We start from the raw sequence: 11007 nt of genomic DNA on the forward strand, positions 1-11007 counted from the left end.
TTTGCCGCGCTCTGTCTTACATACCGCTTCTAAAACACATAAAACGCCTGAGCATTTAAGCGAATTCCAGAACCGAGCACTGAGTCCTATAACACAGCTTTCACTCATTTGTCGATGATTTTCCCGCTCTTCTTTTTTTTTTTTTTTTTTGCCTTTTGCATGTTTCGCCAAAAAACACAACTAGCGAAAATGGACATTTTTCTATAGCGTGAGGTGGGCGAATTCAAGCAGATTCGAGCAAAATGCTGACGAATAATTCGCCATCAAGCGCAAGCATTCCTCCAAAAAGTTATTCCATTTGAGCCGAAGCAAAGGTCGGATAGGACCGCAAAGAACCGTGGCCGTGTGGTGGCGACGCAGATACTCAATCGAATTGCGCGCTCTTTTTCGCTTGCTATAGTCTGCGACGTTGCGAAACAATAGCCAGCGTCATAGATTGATTGAGTTTGGTTGATCGCGATGCCAATGCTAGCCAGGCAAACTTGATTAGCGCGGATGCATCTGTGAGCGACGAAAGGGCACAAAGAAAACCTCACCCGCAGAATCAATAAAGGATACACGCTAGAATTCGCTGTGGAAGACAGCCGCGCCAAGATAACAAGAGCAATACCTCGACGAATCACCATACGCAACGGCTGCAGAGTACGGCGCACTTCGGGGTAACTGCCGCCATGATTGCTGCGACGCCGAACGCATTCCAAAGTTGTCTGTTCGGGTCGCACATGAGAACCGCTAAACGTAAGCCGGTCAGTGATGGCGCGATAGTAATGAGAAAATGCGACCAGAAATGTAATACTTTACCTTTTTATCAATAGAAATAGGGCTTCAGCTAGGCCCCAAAAGAGTACGTGACGTTATTGTTGCTGAAGAAACAATGGCCGTGGGAGTTAGTCGCACCCGCGTACACCGTTTTATCAAAAGGGTGTACTGAAGGGCTCATTGGTACATTGTATCGTTTAAAAACAGCGCGGAAGACGGAACAAAGGAAGGTACAGACGACACCCTTCGATAATCGCCACTTAACCCCTCACCCAACTCTTGCATGGCGTTATAATACTACCTCCGTATTCTTTGCATGTTATATACTTTTATGCATGGAGATCGTGCGGTACAAAATAAAAAAACGTGTCCAAGCGGCACTTGTACAGTTTCTGTGTTTCAGTCGGTGGTTTAGCGAGTACGTTGAGTGACTTAACGCTATCATCATCGCGGGAGGTCGGAGTTCGGTAAGTGCTGTGTATTTTGGGAGAGAGTGACAGAAATAGAGAGTGAAACAAAGAGATATATTTATCTGTGTGAGTGCACGGCCAGATGTTATTGTAAAAAAAGATTACGGTGTTATCTCACCCTCTCTTCTGTATGTAAACCTTTGACACAAATGTATGAAAGACGTGAACAATAAAAAATGCCCTTTATTTTTGACGTTAACAAAAACGACTGCTGCCTCAGTCTGTTATCTCATCTGGCGCATGTCCTGTCTGTTTTCAGGAGCCACATTTCGCCATTTTGCTGCTGGCGTCACAACTTCGCTGTACGAAAAGGGAGGCGTTGTAGGTTACCTGCAACACTTTTCATCGGCCATTCGGTCAGATTCTGGGGTTTAAAGGGACTCTGCAACACTGCCGATATTTCGCTCTTTCCTTCACGTCTGAAAGCACTGCGAAAGCTACAGTTATTGCCAGCCCGGAGCGGCACTGCGTGATCTGCTCGACGCAGCAGACACGCCTTCCGTTTGTGCCTTGATTTTGAGATTGATTGATTGATTGATTGATTGATTGATTGATTGATTGATTGATTGATTGATTGATTGATTGATTGATTGATTGATTGATTGATTGATTGATTGATTGATTGATTGATTGATTGATTGATTGATTGATTGATTGATTGATTGATTGATTGATTGATTGATTGATTGATTGATTGTGAGGTTTAACGCGCCCACGCAACGCAGGCGGCGAGGCGCGCTGCAGTGGAGGGCTCCGGATTAATTTTGACCACCTGGGGATCTTTAACGTGCGCCGAAATCTCGTACACGTGGGCGTTTTCGCTTTTCGCCTCCATCATAAAAGCGGCCGCCACGGCCTGGAATCGAACCCTCGTCCTCGTTCTCAGCATGCTTTGCTTTTGTGGCCTTTCTGAAAAGTGGCTATCGAATGCGTTTATTGCTGCAACTGAAAAAAAAGCCGACCAATTGCCGTTGCACCGCTGTAATAACGTAATTGGAGCGCCCGAAGAACGCCAAGTACGAGAAGGAATGAAACTTATTTTGAGCAAGTTTTTAAGTAATCTGATCGGCATAGAGCAGTAATTTTCCGCTAAGGTACTTTGTGACCCGTTATTTTAAGTGTTTGTTGACTACGTTCTGAAAGAATTTAGGATATGAAAAAATTTGAACTCCCACCGCCCCTCGCGGGAACCCCTGTGTAGATGCGACGCATAGGGGGTTCCGTTGTTGTTTCCGTTAGGTTGATTCTCCCATCGCGTGAAACGTGCCGTGAACCCCCTGCCGCGGCTATGACGCAACGTGGCGCGGCTATGACGCAACACAATCTAACACAATCCACTTTAACCCAATCCAATCCAAATCCAATTCAAGCCAAGCCAAGCCAACCCAAGCCAACCCAATCGAATCGAATCCAATGCCCCTCGCGAGAGAGTGTTCGCTATCGGAGAGGAGAGGGGGTGAGCGGCGTAGAGCGCAGCTCGCGCGGCGAGGAGAATGGGGGAGGGGTGTGGACGGACAACAACAACGCCGTATGGAGGGAAAAGGCGAGTGAATGAGATGCAGTCGCATCTAAAAGTCGAAGAAAGTGTTTCAGGGTCCCTTCTACGTCTGGTCTATGAGGTACGCCGTAGTGGAGGGGCCCTCCGGATGAATTTTGAGCACCTGGGGATCTTTAACGTGCGCCTAAATCTCGAAGAAACGGGAGTTTTCGCTTTTCGCCTCAATCTGAAAAGCAGACGTGCACTGTGGCCGGGAACGAACGCGCGTCCTTAATTGGGCTCAGCAGCAAAACGTCCTAGCCAATGAGCCACCGCGGTTGGTTCATAAACCATTCGGAACGCATTCGCTAGTAATGAACTATCCCACCAGCCTCCTTCCGCGGGAGTTTTAAAATAAACTCAGTATGAACGGAGTTATGCGATATGAAATACAACGTACACAATATGATGCACCGTTCCTTCCTTGATAAAGCTAGCACTAATACTCGTCGAAGGCCGCGCGCTCTCGCCGACGAAATTGGTTCTCCCGACGAAATTGAGTTTCCGCCTTTGGCGGCCTCCGATATACGGGCCAGGGAATTTTCTATTTTTTTCTTAAGGTGAGGTCATCTGCATATGGTGGGAAGCACACATGGCGAGGACAAAGTACGGGCTTACATGCTAGCTCATATGCTTTCTGGCTGTGACCATGTCAGCGCTGAAGAAAGCATAGCATTATGGTCTACGCACAGTAGATCATGATGGTCTACGCTCAGTAAACCATACACTGCGAACACGGCTATAGGCGATGACCGCTTAAACGAGTCGAGACCCGTATACGCGGACATGCATGCTTCGCTGGAAAGCCATCAGAACAGACGGCGACGACTTACTGCGGAGTCGGGACCTACCAAATCGGTGGCGCGTATAGCCCGCGGGTAATTCCAGATGGTCAGATCTTAAAGGGACACTGCAACACTTCCAATAAACGCTTTCACTCTTTCCTTCGCATCTGGAAGCACTGCGAAAGCTACAGTTATGGCCAGCCCGGAGCGGCACTGCGTGATTTGGTCGTCGCAGCAGGTGCGCCTTCCGCGTCTGCTTTGCTTTTGTGGCTTTCTTTTTAGAGGCCCGGGCTGTCGGCGTCTCCTGTCGTTGTCGTCTCATGTATCCACGGTAATAAAAGACCGGGACACTCGTTTTCCAACTTCTCGGGCTAGAATAACGCTTCGTGCTTCAAAGACACTAGACTTTTACAGCAATGCGTTATACCTCTACCCACCAATGGTTTCATCTCCGTGGGCAAAAACGCCAAAGCGCCAAGGATACACTTATACACTGCATGCTTCGCCCCTCCCCAGGGGCGGTATTCTCGTAACTGTCCCTTTTGAAAACGTCCCTTCTGCGCCCCTTCCTCGTGACGTACTTCCGGTTAAGCAGTGAGCGTTGGCAGTATGTTTTCCGCGCTTGCGTTACGTCACTTCCGGTTGTTTGCTTTTAGCCAATCAGGGCTTCCCAAAAGGGACACTTTTGAAAGGGACGCAAAAGGGACAAAACTCGAGAATACCGCCCCAGGTTTCGCGTTAGTGGAGATGGCCCGGGATTTCCTAAGTGAGTATCGAACGCGTTCATTGCTGCCACCGAAGGAAAGCCGGCCAATAGCCGCTACACCTCTCTAATGACGCAATTCCAGCGGTCGAAGAACGCCAAGACCGGGAAATAGAAACATCTTTTGAGCAGGTTTTCAAGTTATCTGATGGGCATATAGATGTAATTTTGAGCTGAGGTATACTTTGCAACCCCCTAATTTAAGTACTGGGGGGTTGACTATACGTTCTGCGAGCATTTAAGATTTCGAAGATAAATTAAAAAAAAAGCGTTTCAGGGTCCCTTGAAGCATGCCTTATCTTACCTTTATCCTGGTTATGTCCACTGCAGGACGAAGGCCTTTCCCAAGGATCTGAAGCCACGCCTATCGAGTGCCTGAAGGCCGATAGTGTGATTGTATAATCATGGGAAGGTTTTTAGCAAATGTACTCAACCAGGGAGGCCAAATCCTTGTCTGGTGAGGAAATGCTGTTTGTGTCCCAGTGAGCCTCACCTAGCATGGTTGAACCTATCTAGTACAGCCTCTCGGGGTATGCGGCGGCGTTATATACCGGACCAGGCAGCATTTCGAACCTGGAACAACGCTGCAGGACGGCGCTTTGTGGCAGGTGGGTACAGCGCGCAAGGAGAGCAGCAAGGCTGCCCTTGCGCTTACTCTGCCCCGAAGCGCTTTCCACGTAATCGAAGCATGTACTCGAAGCATGTACAGCATGTACTCGAAGCATGTACTCGAGCATAATGCCTACCACAATTTAAAGGAGCCATGAAGACAAAATACAAGTTGGGTTTATTAGAAAGACTGCTTAGTCCCGATAACAACGATACCAATATCATCGCAATCTCCGAACAAATAACGGAGATATGAAAGAAAAGGTGTAAAGCAGTCGCGACCCCCTAGCCAATTTCCCGCAACTTTTTCTATGACGTCACAGAACCTTGTTTGCGCGATTGGCGGCCGCCTAACTGACAGTGTCATGACGACGCATGACTGGACGTCTGTAATGGGGCCTGTAGTTCCATTTGACCGCATCACTTGAATGCTGACGTGCAGTTAACGCACTGAAAATTATATTTTTATTGTTGGCCCGTATGGCGTCATTCTTGCTCATAACACGTCACTGTGGCGCGAATATTAAAAGTTTTTAAATACTTCTTGCTTTTTTTTTCGTTAAAAAACATCTTTTGTGGCTGTAGTGGAGCTGAGTGAGATACTCAATCCTAGTTCTTTCAAATTACGCGAAGTTGTATTTTCTCTTCATGGCTCCTTTAACAGAAGGCGGTCAAAACGCGAAGCTTTCTCCCATGCAACTGGAGTCAAAGTCAAAGTCCAAAATTTAATCTTCCTCGACCATGCCGAAATGGCGCAATCGGATAGACGTCGGCTTCATAGGGACCGAGGTTCGACTCCGACCACGGGAAGCGTTTTTTTTTTTTTTTTTTTTTGAGGAGCTTGAAGCAAACCCCACAAATCTACACATAATTTCTTTCCAGTTCCTGTAAGAATGCTTGTTCTACCCACCCGAGCTTCAATAAATCCCGGGCCATCTCCACTACCGTGAAACCTGGGGAGGGGCGGAGCATGCGGTGTATAAGCGTATTCAAAGATTGTAAGTCTCTCTCTGGCCACACGGCGAACGCTGATTGGGCACCGGAGAAGTGCCGGTGGGAAGAGCAATCGCGCGCTTGCTGAGGCGGTGGCGCCCTCTCTTGCGTTGAACAGGACTTAAGCAATTAAATAAGAGACAGACTTGCCGTGGGTTGTCTTCGTGTCGCACGCTGCAGCATGCTAACAAGTAGCGCGAGGCGTTGGAAAACGAGTGTCCCGGTGTTTTAGTACCGCGTCTACATGAGACGACAGAAGACGCTTACAGCCCGAGCCCCTAAGGCGCTTCGCCCCTAAAAGCAATCCATTTCCTTTAGTATTATCGAAGACCTTTTCTCGTTCGACGTGTCCACTTTGAGATTGTGTAGACATAAGGATTCCCTTGCTTTCATTCCTAGAGCCGCCGGTCTCCGGAAAATTAGAAATATTCCGGTGAAGCCGATTTAGTTGGCGCCGCTCCCGGGCTCCTCCTCGCCACCGCCGACACCGCTTTCACAACTGTTATCCCCTTGCCCCCACCGACGCCTCCTTCACAAGCTACGTAATCGACTGATAATGGCGGCCGCACCCTTATCAGGCGTCACCAGAGCAACTTGCCCGCTTTGAACGCCGACGGGAGCCCATAGTTCGTTTTCAGCATGAAAGGCTTTCGCGCGAAATTATCGCCCCTAAGCAAACGCCCATTAAGCGGGATTCACACGACGGAGAAACCCTCTCATTTTGGCCCGCGGGACCCGCTCACGTGACCGGTTTTAGGCTCCGCCCCTCGGTGGGGATAGCCCGCGGTGGCTCCGCGAAAGAAAATGCCTCCGCATGTTTTCGCTGGACGGCGGTGGCCCTCGGCGGGGAATGGAACCTGTTCCTCGGCGCTGTCGTCTGCTATTCACTCCGCGTAGCTCCGCACGTGTGGATGCGCCGCCAGGCCGGATAATCCGGTCACGTGCTGTTGACGTCACATATCCGTCCGCCTCCGTGAGAGGGTTCCTCCGTCGTGTGAATGCCGCTTAAATTACCGGTTGCCGGATTATGCGTGCACTGGTTGGGGGCGGAAGCATATTGCTTTTCTATGGTGGAAGCGGGGGGGGGGGGGGGGGGTGCATGCACAGCCAGTGTTCATGCCGCTACCGATGGCATGCGCGTTGTGCTGGCGCGTAATTGAAACGTGGAAGTCGCGCCCCTAGCAAAAATTCTGATACAAATTCTAATACACGTATATGCTTATTGCCACTAATAGACCTATCAGTCTGTATTAGTCTATTAGGTCTATCAGTTTGTATCAGCCTATTAGTCCTATCAGTCTGTATTAGTCTATCAGACTGTATTAGTCTGATAGGTCTACCAGAGTGTATTAGTTCTATCAGAACCAGTGCAAGTTCGAACAAAGCAATGAAACATGGCAACACATTTTATTATCAGGGTACACAGGCAAATTCCTCTGGCTGAAAGAAATCTTGCTGAATAATTTAATGTTACATAAGTTCGTAACCTGATTAAGAACGAATGAATAAATATCAATGCGAATCCACAAAATAGCTGCAGCATGCAATCAGAAAAGCTCGTCAAACCTGTACGGTCCAGCCGTAGGGACATATCGAGCGCATTAATGGCCGATTGAACACCATCCCCATTTCGATGCAACTTCAAAACGGCATTCACCCTTCGCAAAACGCGATTAGAATGGAGTCTCTCCTTCGTGAGAATGAACAAAGGAGTCCGAAGCGGCGAGGTGACGGGTCAAAGATGGGTCGGGCGGCGGCCCGGATCACATTTGTCAATGTTCGGCGGGCGCTAGACACATCGCCAACACTTCTGGATGACGTGATGCACACGCTTTCTTCGATGTCAGGCGTTCGTTAAACAGCATAGCAGACAGAGCAAAGATGTTCGGAGCCGCGAGGTGACGGGTCCATGATGGATCGCGCTGCGGCCTGGTTCATACTTGCCAAAGTTATACGGGCGTTAGACACATCTCCAACACTTCTAGATGACGCGATGCACACGCGTCTGATGTGAAATAACGCTAGAAGCCGCTTCCTTCTAACCGTCTTATTCCCGAACGTACACACACGCACACACGCCAGCCGCCGCACTTTATACCGTCGCTATCTTGGCTACCCAACGAAGATCATTGGCATGGCTTGGCTTGACTTCGTTGCAGTTTTTTCGGCTTAGTTAGATTTTGCTGCTCTTCTTGCAGCCTCGCAGGTACGGTCAGGTTAAAGTCCCATCATCTGCTTTAAACGCCGATCAAGGGCCTTTACGTCAGGTTAGCGTCACTAAATAAAGGCGTATCTTATTTAGTGACGCTAGGTCAGGTAAGGTGGCTTATCGCTGGCGCAGCACTCCCAGCTCCCATCAGCGCTCTTAATGTAGCGCATTTTTTAGGAGCGAAATGAAAAAAAAAGTTGACCTATTTTGCATAAGAATTTGGTTAGATTTGTTAGTGAACAAAACGCTTCATAATAATATACCAAATAAAAATTATTGCTCAAGGGCGATCATTTCAACCTTTTTTGGCTTGTGATTTTCCAGAAAAAATAAAAAGGCAAAGGCTGCTGCACCCCGGGGATCCTTTCCCCCGGGGTGCTCCAGCCTCGCCCGATCGGGGCTGGCTGGAGCGCCCCACGGAAGTGACGTCACCTGTTTTTTGTTATTATTTCTTGAATTTGGTCGTCGTTGTTGATCGCCGAAACTAGTACGAAGTACCATGCCGCCCGTGCAAAGCGGCCGTGCCGGCACTCATGTTTAGGTCGGCTGTGCTTTTCATTGTTTACGATGAAAAGCACGTCCTTTTTGTACGCGCCGTAAGCGCAGGCTGATAACTCTCCTCCTTGGTACATCGGCTGTCGTTCGGTGTTGTATTATCTACGGCGCACCTGCGGGCAAGGCAAAACCACTCCGAGTGGAGGATTCGGAGGATCGTTGCACGTTTAAATTCGCCGGCTTTTGTAACCGCACTTCTTTCTTTCTTTTTATTTTGGAAGGTGTGTGCGCGCCCCATATCACGCCATCAGGTTCGATCTGCTGTGGCTCAATAGGGAAGAATGGGTCTGTGTCCTCAAACGTGGGCACTGGCTGAAGACTCTGCCGGCAAAGGTCTAAACAGTGCTGCACGAAGGCTGCTTGCGCTCCCATTTAGATCATAGAATCTGTGGCTTTTGTGGGGAGAAGAATAGGCCGAATTCAGGAATACCTTTGAAGGCCCTCATTTGACAAGAGTTCTCGATTACTGGTGCCCAGTGCACTTGATCTTCCACTCTGGTGCACTGTAGTACGCGCCGCTGAACACCAGCGTTTTTGTCCGTATAGTTTTGGCGCAGCAGCCTGAAATGTTTTGAAACCTCACCATACTTTCTGTGCATAAAGAGACCAGCAGGTGCCCTATTTTGGGGAGTGAAATCAGCACAGCTGGGGCAAAAGAGGCCTGAATTATATTAGATGTGACAAAAAGATATTTGGAGTAAACGCGTGTTAATATGCCGTCGTGCCTAACTATCTGTATATTTGGTCATGTTGTACCAACTTTTCCGAGCTTCCAAAGTTACAAGGTACACTGCAGTGCTGATCACAAAGAGCCAAAAAATTTGGCTTCTGGCACAAGCACAACTTTGCCACCCTTGTTAGTGATGGCCTGGAAAGAATCACGCCGAAGCAGGAAGCACCGACCAATCCAGGGGATACACTGTACTTCATTTCACCAACTTCACACACCGTTGTAAAAATTGTGCTGGTAACTAATAAATAGCGAGAGCACAGCGCTGTATCACACGCTGGTAAGGGCAGCAAATGTAGCGCCAATATAGTCTCCCACATAAGCTGTGCCCACAGCTACTGTGAACATCAAATTGATAAAAGCGTTGTTGCACATAATTTGTATACAAACGTCATGTAAGCGCATGTTGCTTCTGGTCATAGCAGCAGGTGTCCAACAGCCTACCACTGCAAGTGATGAAGAACCGGCCAACCATGTGACGTTTGTTGTCCAAAAAGAAAGAAGCATGCAGGCCTTCGTTTTCTGACAAGCAGACTGGATACTCATCACGCTGAAGTTCCCCAGCAGTCAGAGATGTGTGTGCGCATCCGTTTACGCGTATACGTGCTGCCACGTGCACCTGCAGCTGGCAGCACGTGGCAGCAAGGTTCCATTCTGCCAAGGTGCCGGTTTAGCGCCGTGGTGAGGGGATTTGGCTGCTGCTCTGGCGAAATGAGTTCAAGTACACCAGTCCATACAGCGGTGGCCCCGCCGACGCCACGTATATGTACGGTCAGTTTTCGCGTTTGATATGTTACACCTTCGTCTTTAAAACTGGCGAAACTTGCACTAAGTGACGCAAGGCGAGCTGGAGGATTTCTTTTTAGATCCTCCTGAAGCACTGAATGACACCACCACGTATTGCGAAATTTGTTTATTTACGTGTTCCGTCGTCGCTTCTCACTGTGGCAGTAGTAGTCATCGTCATACAGTCGAACACGCATATATCGAATTCCAAGGGGATTTCAAAAAAGTTTGATATATCGATAATTCGAAATATTCAATATGCCCATCTAAATCTTATCTGAAAGCTCCGCACATCACAGAGGTCTTCAAAGTCGCGATAAGTGGTAACTTGCGGTGCAGCATTCGATATATCGAATGCGCCCGTGATCGGGAGGTCAGTACACGCGTACAACGGCGCTATGCTTTTGCACGGGATTTCCAAGGGGATGTTCAGACTGTTCGATATGGACAATAATTCGATATAAGCGTGTTCGACTGTATAAGGTCCCTAAAATTATCGTCATATCCATCTTCCGCATGCATGACTGGCTGACCCGGATTGCTTTGTCCGCAGGCTTTCCCATTCCTCCTAAAGTGAAATGCGTCGGCACGCGGTAGAACCGGCTTCGCGAGCTGGGCGTCTGCGAGGTGTCTTGCGCTCATCCTTGTGGCGCAGACGTACGTGACTGTTTTCCTGGTATTTTTCCGAGCACCACGGGCAAGCCAGGTTGATGCCGCACGCTCATCGCAAAACGCTTGCACACGTACGTGGTAAACGGTGGGAGTAACTATGACATGTTTTCTGATGACGCCGCACACATTACGGCCAGCA

The sequence above is a fragment of the Haemaphysalis longicornis genome, unplaced genomic scaffold (genome assembly GCF_048455015.1).
Source record: "Haemaphysalis longicornis isolate Haplotype H1 unplaced genomic scaffold, Haemaphysalis longicornis Haplotype H1 scaffold_6, whole genome shotgun sequence".
NCBI lineage: Eukaryota > Metazoa > Arthropoda > Arachnida > Ixodida > Ixodidae > Haemaphysalis > Haemaphysalis longicornis.